The sequence below is a fragment of the Arachis duranensis genome, chromosome 1 (genome assembly GCF_000817695.3).
Source record: "Arachis duranensis cultivar V14167 chromosome 1, aradu.V14167.gnm2.J7QH, whole genome shotgun sequence".
In the NCBI taxonomy this organism is placed as follows: Eukaryota; Viridiplantae; Streptophyta; class Magnoliopsida; order Fabales; family Fabaceae; genus Arachis; species Arachis duranensis.
In genome coordinates, this window is record NC_029772.3 from 22,040,136 (window position 1) to 22,053,225 (window position 13,090).

Here is a 13,090-nt window from a genome sequence, read left to right on the forward strand (position 1 = left end):
CCGATATCACCCTCAAATAAATGACCAAGTGGAGGTCTCCAACAGAGAACTTAAGAGAAATCTAGAGAAGACTGTGGGAGCTTCAATTAATGATTGGTCCAAGAAGTTTGAGGATGCTCTCTGGGCATACGAGACTGCTTTCAAGACTCTAATTGTCATGTCTCTATATCAACTTGTTTAAGGCAAAACTTGTCATTTACCAGTGGAATTTGAGCACATGGCCTATTGGGCAACCAAATTTCTTAACTTTGATGCCAAAGCTGTGGGAGAGAAACGACTGCTTCAACTCAATGAGCTTGATAAGTTAGATTCAAGGCTCATGAAAATGCCAAGTTATACAAGGAGAAGACCAAAATATGGCATGACAAGAGGGTTTCAATGAGAACCTTTGAGCATGGATAAAAGGTACTTCTATTCAACTCAAGGTTCAAACTCTTTTTTCGAAAAGATAAAATCAAGATGGTCAGGACCCTTTACTATCACCAAGGTGTCCCCTTACGGCCATATGGAAGTCATAGAGGAAAATTCTCAAAGATTCTCTATGAATGGCCAGTGATTGAAGCACTATCTTGGTGGCAACATTAATCGTCAGAAGTCTGTTCATATCCTGAACTAAAGAGCTAACTGTCAAACTAGTAACGTGAAAGAAGCACATGTTCGAAGGCAATACAATCACTAGTATCCTTTGAATTATTGTTTTCATTAGTTTTTATTTCAACTATGATTCATGCATACAAGTTGTATTAGAGCTACACAAAACAGGGGGTCCTTGAAGCACACATATGCACCATCAGAATCAAGTTTGGTGTGTGCTCCAAGCCATGCATTTAATGTAAGGCATAGTGCATCTAATGCACCAAAACAGAGCCAATTTGGCTCCCAGTTTTAGCCCATGCATCTAACACAAGGAGTAGTGCATCTAACGCACCCAAACAGAGTCAAAATGGCTCCCCATGAGAGGCTACGTCTAACGCAACTAGGCAGAGCCACAATGGCTCCTATTTTCGACCTTGCATTTAACGCACAGGGGGGTACATCTAACACACCAAAGAAAGACATAGAACTGCATATGTGATAACGAGAATTCTTGTATAGTTTGGAATCAATCAAAACATGAATCACTTCATCGGTAGCATAGTCCAAACCAACAATGAATTCTCACTATCAAATGTTAAATTTAAATTTAAAGTAATCGAGAGTATTTAACCCTCGAGTTGTTCTCCCTAGGAGTTGTAATTAGGTAATTAATTATTGGCGATGAAAGAGAGCATGCAGAATTGTGAATGCAAGAGAGAAGCAAGAAATTAAAATGCAAGGAATGTAAATAAGCATGCAAGAAATTAAAGGAAAGCAAGTAAAGAAAATGAAAATGGAGATTAAATGACAAAAAGAGCTCTTGGTGAGGATTGGAGAATTATGGATTCCTATCCTAGTTATGGACCATAAACATGGCAATTGTGTGGAATTAATTCCAATTAGTCAATCCTACTTGAGAATTAGTCAAAAGGGCATAATTGATCTCAATCTATAAGTCCTAATCAACTCACTAATTACTTAGTAAAAGACTAGCGTCAATGGAAACCAAACCAATTAGCCATTCCCACGCTATGCGGAATGGACATCCACAACTCAATTCCACCCAAACACCCAATTTCTCAACCAATAGTGTGGAAACTAAACATGCAAGAATTTAAACATCAAAGCAATAAAAGTCAAAGCAATTAAATGCAAGGAAAAAAAACTTCAAATGCAAGAAAACATCTTGGCAAGTAATTGAGAGCTAAGGTTACCTATCCTAGACATTGACCACAAACACATGATGATTATGAAGAGTTAATCCTACTTAGTCAACCCTACATCAAGGATAAGTCAAATAAGTATAGTTAATTCCAATCCATAAGTCCTATGTCAACACTTGGGGTCACATAGAGTCAATGGAGACTAAATCAACTAACTACTCTAATGTATCAAACAAGAATGGACATCAATGACTCAAGGATCACCAAAGTCATCAATTTCAAGTCAAGAGTGGAGACAAACTATGTAAAAACTAAGCCAAGCATTTTATCAAACACTTAGTGTGCATGAAAATAAAATACTATTAAATTGCATTAAAAATAAACTCTAACTACCAAAAGCAAGAAAATCATAATAACAACTAAAGAAAGAAAGAAATGACATGGAAACATAAATTTGCATTAATTGAAATTAAAATAACAAAGTGTTCATAACATGAAAATTGACATAAAAGAGAAAATAACAAAAGAGATGAAGAAGATGAAGACAAGAAAGCATAGAAACATAAATAAAACTACACTAAAACAAGAATTAAAGTGCTGAAATTAAAAGGAAACTAAGCTAAAAACCCTAATTCTAGAGAGAGGGGGAGCTTCTCTCTCTAGAAACTAAGAGAAAACATCATAAAAGCTAAACCTAATTGCCCCCCGTCATTCCTCTTTACTTTGGCTTTAAATAGCTTCAGAAAATGAGTTGGACTGGGTTTTGGAGGCCTAGAATTTGCCCCCAGCAATTTACAATTAATGACCTCAAGTGCATGCAGTCGTGCGTACGCACGACTTACGATGTATACACACGTTTGCGCAAAATTTTCATCGTGCGTACACACGACAATTGGTGCATACGCATCCATGCACGAAGTCACCGTTGTGCGTACGCACGCATCACTGTGCATACGCACCTTTGCAGCAGCTTCCAAACTTCATTTCCTTCATGATTTCTCCCCTTTTGGATGCTCTTTCTTCACTTCTTCAACCCAAACTTGCCTTGAAAACCTTAAATCACTTAACAAATACATCAAGTTACCAAATGGGATTAAAGTGAATAAAATTGACTAAAATTTAGCACAAAAGAGCATGTTTTCACTTTTAAGCACAATTTAGGAAGAAATCTCAAAAGCATGATATTTACCCTACACTTAAACAATAGCATATCCTCATGCTAAACACAACCAAAGGAGATGAATGAAAGGGTAAACATTTTATTTAATGCAACTACTTATATACATGAAACTATACTAAATGCTATCTATCTATATCTATACTATGGTTCCTATTGAGTTTGGTAAAACAAACAAGAGAATCTCAATAAATCAAACAATAAAACATTAGGGATAAGACAAAGCAACTATAGCAATATGATCAATGTCCAAAGATTTGATTTGAAAATTTCAAATTCATTTCAACAACTTGCAAGAAGATACAAGATAAGGGAGGAAACATAGAATTGAGCAATCGAACCTCTTACCAGATGCGTATACACTCTTAGTCGCTCAGTGTTTAGGGCTTAATCACTCAATCCTCCTTTAATCATGCTTTTCAAAGATTTGCAAGTCGTCTAACAATTAACTAATATTTGATGCATGAATGCAAATATCATGAGGTCTTTTGAGGATTGTAATGGGGCTAAGGTAAGGGTAGGATTAATATGGTTAAGTGGACTTAGTAAATTGGATTTTTTATTAGCCCAAGTATCCCACCTAATCCTATATCACCCTATATACATAGCAAAACAACCTAACTACCCATTTACCCCTTTTCTCACATTCACTCATGCATGCTTCTTTTCAATTCAACCACATATGCATCTCTTATTTACATTACCATTTTTTTTCTTTTCTTTTCTTTTCTTTTTTTTTTTTTTCTTTTTTTTATTTTTATGAACAAAGTATGTACACCAAATTTCTTTTTTATCATATAAGAGAGATGCATATGTTCCAAGTGATAGATGCATGAGTATTTACCTATTTTCCAAATATTCTCAATGAACACCCAAAATAACTTTCTACCATTGTTTCTTACAAATTCCACCCACACTTGATTAACACACACACACACTTAAACCCAAGCTAATCAAAGATACAAATCATGGACATAATGGTTTTTCACTTAGGGAAATGATGTGCTTAAAATTAGAACAAAGGGAAATTGAAGGCTCAAAAAGTGGTTTACAATGGTAGATGTAAGGGTTGGCCATATGGGTTAGTGAGTTCAATTTCAAAAATGGCCTCAATCATACTAAATGCAATTTAAAACATCAAATATAGGACATATAGACTCAAGCAAATCAAAGATTACAGTCATAAAAGGAGTTTAACACACAAGAATAAAATTTGTGGTTGGAAATGTGCAACCACACAATTAAGGCTCAAATCTCACTTGGTATTTGTTCAAACTCTTTTCTATGTTCCATAAAAAGATACTTTAAGCAAGTTCAAAAACAAGTTTCAAATCCAATCAATGGAAGGCCTAAAAAGGAATTTCTTGAAAATTCTTTGTTGTTTTAACCAAAATTATTTACTCTACCATGCGAATGCAAACATTTACCAAAAAATAAACTATAACAAGCTAAGATATATACACAAGCAAACTAAGCAAAATGTAATGCGATAAAATACTAACAAATATTCACAAAATATAACTATTAAGAACTAGAAAATAATGCAAAGTGTTGAGAAAGAGAAAGTTACTCCCCAAAAATTGCAGATCCTCCCCCACACTTAAATGTTGCATGGTCCTCCGTGCATGCACTCAATCCGGGGGTGAAGAGATTTGAGGCTCCACCTTCAGCTGATGGGCACAGGGCTCCAGATTGTTGTATAAACACATAAACAACAAGAATTGAAGAAAAATAAGGTGTGTGGTGTGATAAAAGACAATGTGCGTATTCTAAGTGCCGCGGTTTAGAACACACACATTGATCAAGCAAAACGGAAACCACATAATCAAAAGAAATAACATGCGTTCCTCAATTAGGCGGCCTAGGTTACAAGTGAAGAATAAGCAAAACTTAAGGTACAAGCAACCCTAGGTAACCTCAAAAGTGAATTGAGTATTTGAGATATTGGATATTGAAATTGTGCAAGTGAAAGCTCAAAATTAATAGAAAATGGCACGATTAACAATAACCAATTCAATGATAAAAAGAGACTACTTATTCATCCTTAGGAATAATGAAATAATCACATGTATAAGGTACTTGTTACAAAAAGTGACAAGTCTTAATAAGAATCAAGTCAAGTCGTCTCAAAAAAAATGCAAAGCATTAGCAAGGAACAAATATCTTGCTTTGTGATTATATTCACTAAAACAATCATGATGAATAAGTAGTTCAACTCAATTCAATAAAGTCATTATGCACTTCTAGAAATTTCACCTAATACGCAACAACATGTAAATGTGCAAAACCAATAAGGTGCTAATAATTTAAGGCAAGGTATAAGTGCATTGATGAAATTCAATCAAGAAACAACCCAATCAACATCAAACAAACACTTGCAACTTATTCAATCAACAAACAACTAAACAAAAACTAACATAATTACTAAAATAAAAATAAAATGCAAACAAAATAAAGTAAAACAAGTAGAAAAGAAGGCAAAAGCAAGAGAAGAAAGGGGTGGAAGAAGGAAGAAGAGAAGAAGTAGAGAGAAGAGAAGAAAAGAAGTGTAATGGTGGAGAGACAGGGGCGTGCGTACGCATAAGGTCATGTGCGTACGCACACTAGGTGAAACAGGGGAAGTGTTGCGTTTGCACAGAGTGTGCGAATGCTCCAAGAAGAAGAGGGATCAAGACGTGTGTGCACACACAGATGTGTCCGCACGCACAGAAGGTAAAAAAATGGAGGGTGAGCAGACGCACAAGTGTGTGCGAGCGCTTTGAACAGAGAGAGGATTAGAAGGTGTGCGTGCACACGCTTCTCTTCTTCTTCTTTTTTTTGTTTTTTTTTTTTTTGAAAAAATGCAGCGTCAAAATTGCCAGCTATCTCACTGTCTGTGCGTACGCACACAGGTCCATGCGCACACACAGAGGCAAAAAGAGAGGGGTGCGGACGCAAAAATTGAGGTTGTGTGCATACGCACAGGTGTATGCGCACGCACATGCTCTATTTTTCTCAAAATATTTTAGTGCTCTAAGGCACCAAACTTGGTATCCATAATAGCATTTTCAACCCCAAAACTTATTCTACCCTAAAACTACAATATCAACACAAAATTTCTACCAAACTAAGCTAACTAAAAGAAGCAAAAATCAAACAAACAAGTGCTCAAAGAGAGGGAGAGTTAGAAAGATGTTACCAAGCACTTTTATTTAATGTATTTAAGTTAGACAATTGGGAGAGCCTTTGCTATGGTGGCTTGTACTTGACTTTCCCACCAATGCTAGAATGTCCAATGTCCTCCGGGATCCCAATTCTAACCATCAACAAAAACAAAAGAGAACCAAAGAGCAAGCTATTTATATATTAACATATATATAATAGCCAACAACAACACCATTGCAACTCCCCGGCAACGCCGCCAAATTTGATAACGAGAATTCTTGTATAGTTTGGAATCAATCAAAACATGAATCACTTCATTGGTAGCATAGTCCAAACCAACAATGAATTCTCACCATCAAATGTTAAATTCAAATTTAAAGTAACCGAGAGTATTTAAACCTCGGGTCGTTCTCCCTAGGAGTTGCAATTAAGTGATTAATTATTGGCTATGAAAGAGAGCTTGGGGAATTGTGAATGCAAGAGAGAAGTAAGAAATTAAAATGCAAAGAATGTAAATAAGCATGCAAGGAATTAAAGGAAAGCAAGTAAAGGAAATGAAAATGGAGATTAAATGACAAAAAGAGCTCTTGGTGAGGATTGGGGAATTAAGGATTCCTATCCTGGTTATGGACCACAAACATGGCAATTGTGTGGAATTAATCCCAATTAGTCAATCCTACTTGAGAATTAGTTAAAAGGGCATAATTGATCTCAATCTATAAGTCCTAATCAACTCACTAATTACTTAGTGAAAGACTAGCGTCAATGGAAACCAAACCAATTAGCCATTCCCACGCTATGCGGAATGGACATCCACAACTCAATTCCACCCAAACACCCAATTTCTCAACCAAGAGTGTGGAAACTAAACATGCAAGAATTTAAACATCAAAGCAATAAAAGTCAAAGCAATTAAATGCAAGGAAAAAGAACTTCAAATGCAAGAAAACATCTTGGCAAGTAATTGAGAGCTAAGGTTACCTATCCTAGACATTAACCACAAACACCTGATGATTATGACGAGTTAATCCTACTTAGTCAATCCTACATCAAGGATAAGTCAAATAAGTATAGTTAATTCCAATCCATAAGTCCTATGTCAACACTTGGGGTCACATAGAGTCAATGGAGACCAAATCAACTAACCACTCTAATGTATCAAACAAGAATGGACATCAATGACTCAAAGATCACCAAAGTCATCAATTTCAAGTCAAGAGTGGAGAAAAACTATGTAAAAACTCAGCCAAGCATTTTATCAAACACTTGGTGTGCATGAAAATAAAATAATATTAAATTATATTAAAAATAAATTCTAACTACCAAAAGCAAGAAAATCATAATAACAACTAAAGAAAGCAATAAATGACATGGAAACATAAATTTGCATTAATTGGAATTAAAATAACAAAAGTGTTCATAACATGAAAATTGACATAAAAGAGAAAATAAGAAAAGAGATGAAGAAGATGAAGACAAGAAAGCATAGAAACATAAATGAAACTACACTAAAACAAGAATTAAAGTGCTGAAATTAAAAGGAAACTAAGCTAAAAACCCTAATTCTAGAGAGAGGGGGAGCTTCTCTCTTTAGAAACTAAGAGAAAACATCATAAAAGCTAAACCTAATTGCTCCCCCTTCATTCCTCTTTACTTTGGCCTTAAATAGTTTCAGAAAATGAGTTGGACTCGGTTTTGGAGGCCTAGAATTCGCCCCTAGCGATTTGCAATTAATGACCTCACTTGCATGCAGTCATACGTACGTACGACTTACGATGCGTACGCACGTTTGCGCAAAATTCCCATCGTGCTTACGCATGACAATTGGTGCATACGTATTGTTGCACGAAGTCACCGTTGTGCGTACGCACCTTTGCAGCAGCTTCCAAACTTCATTTCCTTCATGATTTCTCCCTCTTTTGGATACTCTTTCTTCACTTCTTCAACCCAAACTTGCCTTGAAAACCTTAAATCACTTAACAAATACATCAAGGCACCAAATGGGATTAAATTGAATAAAATTGACTAAAATTTAGCACAAAAGAGTATGTTTTCACTTTTAAGCACAATTTAGGAAGAAATCTCGAAAGCATGATATTTAGATGAATAAATATGGGTTTATGTAATAAAATCTACTCAAATCAAACCAAAATATATCGTAAAATATTGATTCATTAATATGGAGCTGCATCTAACGCACCAATCCAAAGCCAATTTGGCTCTCAAATGAAGCCCATGTGTCCAATGCACAAGAGGGTGCATTCAACGAACCACAACCAAACATAAGTTTGGTGTGGCTTGCATCCAACGCAAGGGGAGATGCGCCCCACGCGCTCACCACCCCTCTTTGCCCTTTGCATATCATTTCTCCTCTCATTCTATACGTGTATGCATGTATACTTTTTTATTTTCAATATTTGTTTTCCCTTCTTACTTTGTGTTTGAATTTTGTAGGTAGGTAAGGAAGCTCGTGACCCTAGCAACTTTCATTGAATTCACCTGCACCTATGACAACCCTATGCATAGGCCACTTCTTTCACTTCTTAAGCAGGCAGAGGTCATTCGTGTTTTGAAGAACACCCTTTCCTATAGACTAACATTTTAAATTTTCTTTTGTCTTTACATGCCTTCCTCCTCTACATGCATTGGTCACATTGATCTATGCATCCATCAGTCAACAACCATACTTAATCATCACACAAACTCTAAGCACCACCCTTCCTTACATGCTTCGAACCGTTATCCCACATGCACACCCTTAGATCTTAACTTTCAAACTCCACCATCCATTCACCCGACCTCCTTTTTCCTATAAATATACACCCCCACAACCCTCATTGATCACCACTTCTTACTATGTTCATACATATCTGAAATGCTCTCTTCCTTCTTAATCCTCATTCCACTCTTTCTCCATTCCTATTTATCTCTATTTACTACCCTTTTCCCATACACAACTAACACATTTTTTTTCTTCTTCACTGCTCTTTTCTTTTTTTGCTTAGGGACAAGCAAAATTTTTAAGTTTGGTATTGATTTGTTGGTTGAGCAAGCTCTAAACAAACAAATAAAGCCCAAATCTCAAGCTTCCTTGTTAAGAAAGAGAAAAAGGAAGGAACTTGCTGCTCCCTCGCATGTTGCAACAAGGTTCCTCTCAAAATTTCATGAAAACCAATTCTACAATTTAATGACCAAGAAGAAATCATTCTTGAAGTCCCTTTTCATCTAAAAGAACGAAAGTGCCCAGAAATTCAAGAACAAATCATGAGAAGAAGATGGAAAACTCTCTGTAATCCACATGTAAAAGTGGGACAATTGTTGGTCCAAGAATTTCATGCTAATGCTTTCCTTGCTGATGCGAAGACTCAAGATATAGACACCTTGAGCTACAAGAGCTATGTGAGAGGGAAGGTGATCGATTTTAGTCCGGAAAGCATCCAGAGAGTCTTGTGCTTGAGATTTTTAACATCTTCAACATCATCAATGACTCACAAAGATAGATTGAATAATGATCCAAGGTATGATGAGGTAGTCAAAGACATTTATCTCCCTGGTTTGCAATGGACCTCGGGTGTGAGTGGCAAGCAACTCCAATCGAGAAGGTGCGACCTTATACCATCGGCAAGAGATAGTTGGAATTCATCCCTCAATCAATCATGCCCATGAAAAACTACTTGGAACTTACAGTGGCGAGAGCCATAATGATCTATTCTACCATGATTGGTGAAGAATTAAGAGTGGATAAAATAATTTCTCAAGAAACATATCACATCTCCTCAATCAATAATCTAAATCCATGCTTGGATTTCCAAGCGTCACTCATTGTCTCTGTAAGGCTTCAAAAGTCTTCATTGATAATGATATTTTGATTTCTATAGACAAATCCATCTTCAAAAAGACTATGGAAAGGATAATGGTAATTCCTCCTCAAAGAGTATAAGAAGAGGAAATCCCGCAACCCCCTCCACTTGAGCCTCAAGCTCCTCAATTTTAGGCAGAATCAAGCCAACAACTGTAAGCTTCTGAACCACAAGACATGGGTTGGCAACAAGTATATTCAACCATTCAAGAACTCTCAATACAACATGCAGCACATTATAGAGAGTTCCAAGAGTACAAGGCACTGCAAGAATTAAGGCGGAAGAACTTGAATATAGGTTAAACTCTCAAGCCAATATGAGCTACTGTTCTTGGATAGCCCATGACGCCAATAAAAAAATAACTCCATATCCCGATATGGCCCGAGACATCATTGAGAATCTTAAGAACACAAGCACAACATGATGATCAGGGGAGAAGGGAACAAGAATCTAAAGGACTTTGGGGCCCAAGGAAGACACATTAAGATGCTGAGGAGGACAAAGATGATGAAGAAGAAAAAGAGGATGATAAGGAAGATGATAATAGTGATTAAGGTTGTCATATTCTTTTTATGCTTCTTTTAATCTTCATCTTTTATTTTCTTTCAGTTATTTGTCTTGTTTTTCCTCTTTGCATTTTGGTTGTTTTCTTAGTTTTACTTTGTTTCAACTCAAGCATGTTATTTGCATTGTCCAAAGAACACTCGAATCATCATGAAAAAGAGTTGCCTTTAATAAAGAAAATTTGAATCAATCGACAAAGGTCATATAATAAAAAGTGATGGTCACTGACTTTGATCATAATCTATTGTACTTAAAGAGCACATGAATGATCTTAAAAGAAGGAAAAGAGTGATTCCTCACAAACAAGAGTTTAGAGAAGTATTATGAGATCTTTAAACCTTTAAGATCCTTAAATTGAATTGGAAAAGAAAATAAAAAGAGAGAAAAGAAACAGCAAGGAAGAAAGAAACATGGAAAGATCAAAAAAGGGATTCAAAGCTTAATAAAAGCTCGGAGCATCAATGGTTGAGAGCCTAATTATGTGCCTGTGATGTTTTTGTTCCAAGAAGAGGCTTGGGTGATTAGATTTGAGGGGGGCTTCATCACAACCAACTGGTTTGGAATTATCGATCGAAAGCTCACAATCAAGAACTGCCTTGTAAAAAAATATTTAGAAGTCCAAAGAGGCTTTGGGTATCGATGTCTGGGATCAAATCTCTCGCTATTTGCTTGTGGTGTAACCATGTCAAGGAGAGTCTTATGCAATTAGATCCGTGGGGGTTTTTATCACTTGGTAACTTGGGCCAACTGGCTCGAGATTATCGATCGAAAACCTATCATCAAGAGTTTTTTTGAGACAAAACATTAAGAGTTAAACAATAGAAATATCTCTCTCTGTCAAAAAGAAGAAACAAAAGATTCAAGGATCAACCAAAAACTAGAAAAAAGATCTCATAATATCATCCGAACTTGAGTTTGTAAGAATTGTTTAATCTTAAGACTTCAAGAGTCATTAAGAAGGAAAAGTCGGTTTATGATCACAAGGCAACTAAACCACATTGATAATATGGACATGAACTTTTAAGAGATTCAATTAGCCTTCATTGAATTCAATTCTTTTCTTTTCTTCTTGCTTGAGGATAAGCAAAGTCTCAAGTTTGGTGTTGTGATGCATCCGCATCTTTAGTAGTTTCTTCCTTGGAATTTCATTCAATAAGCTAGTGATTTCTCCATTATTGTCATGGTTTAGTGGATATTACTTTGAAGTACTTTGAATTCTTTAATTTCAGGGGATTGTGCAAGAAAGTTATCAAAGAATAAGGATGGAGGGGAACAAGCAAGGAGAAGCCATAGGAACAAGGGTGGAAGGGACAAACTAGAAGAGTCTTTGGATCAAACAGAGGAGCCTCTGTCCAAGCCAACAAACCATGCAAATGCACCCTCCATTGGCTCACTCATTCCATGCATTGTACTTGCCATACCATGCGTCTAACGCATGGTCCAATTACACCTCCAGGGGCTGCCCTCCACCCATGCATCTAATGCAAGGGCCTATGCGTCTAACGCATAGCTTCATGCGTCTAATGCATAGCTTTTTGCATTCAATGTGCCAGTAAATTGCACTTCCAGTAGCTCCAAACTTTCATGCGTCCAACGCATAGGATCATGATCCAACGCATGAGGCCATGTGTCCAACTTGCCACTCCAATGGACGCAACCTTCAATTGCACCTCTAGGGGTTACTAGTCTTCTATGCATTAGACTTGCCACCCATGCGTCTAACGCACACTCTTAGGCCAGCTCCAGGGCCTTCCAAATTATTTACTAATCTCTCTAAAACTTCAAGCATTTGATTGGATTATTAAATCTTAAACATAAGCCCATGATATCTAGAATTGATTATCAATTGTGAAGGAAATCATCAAGTGCTCAACTTGAAAGAAAAATTCTATGAGAAGCATTAATTGGATTAAATTTGTTTTAGTTTTAATTTGTTTTAGTTTTAATTTGATTTAGTTTTGAATTTTGAATTCTATGTTTAGGGTTGTCATTTAAATAGGAAGAGAAACACACATGAGCTCTTCCTTTGGCCGTTTTTCAATTCAGAACCTTTGTTTTCCTTTGCATCATGAGCAACTAATCTCCTCTGTTAAGATTAGGAGCTCTGTTTATTTTAATAAATTAATGTTATTGCTTTTCTGCTTTTGATTAATGTATTGATGTTTTCTTAAGAAATAAGTTTTCGTTCTTCATCATAAATGTTTAAATGTGTTAGAAAATAGTTCTAATTCGAATTGAATTCTATTATTAACTTGGAAAAGTTGGTTATTGGAATTAAGTTTTGAAACTAGTGTTAATAAATGACATTGAATCAACTAGGGTTAGTTATTGAGAATTACGTGACTTTAAATCAGTGAGCGTACATCACCTCTTATCATAATTAATTGATCAAGGAATTGATAATTTATTATGTTAAGGGAAATTGAATCACCAAGATATTGCGGTTTGATTAACTATGATTTGTCATTGATACATCTTTGCATGATCAAAGTAGATAGTGAAAAGCATTCTTCCTGAAGTTTAAACATCTTTGAAACCTTAATGTTTTTATTCATATTATTCTCTCAACCGTTTACAATTTGCTTTCATTAAATTCTCTATTTTTA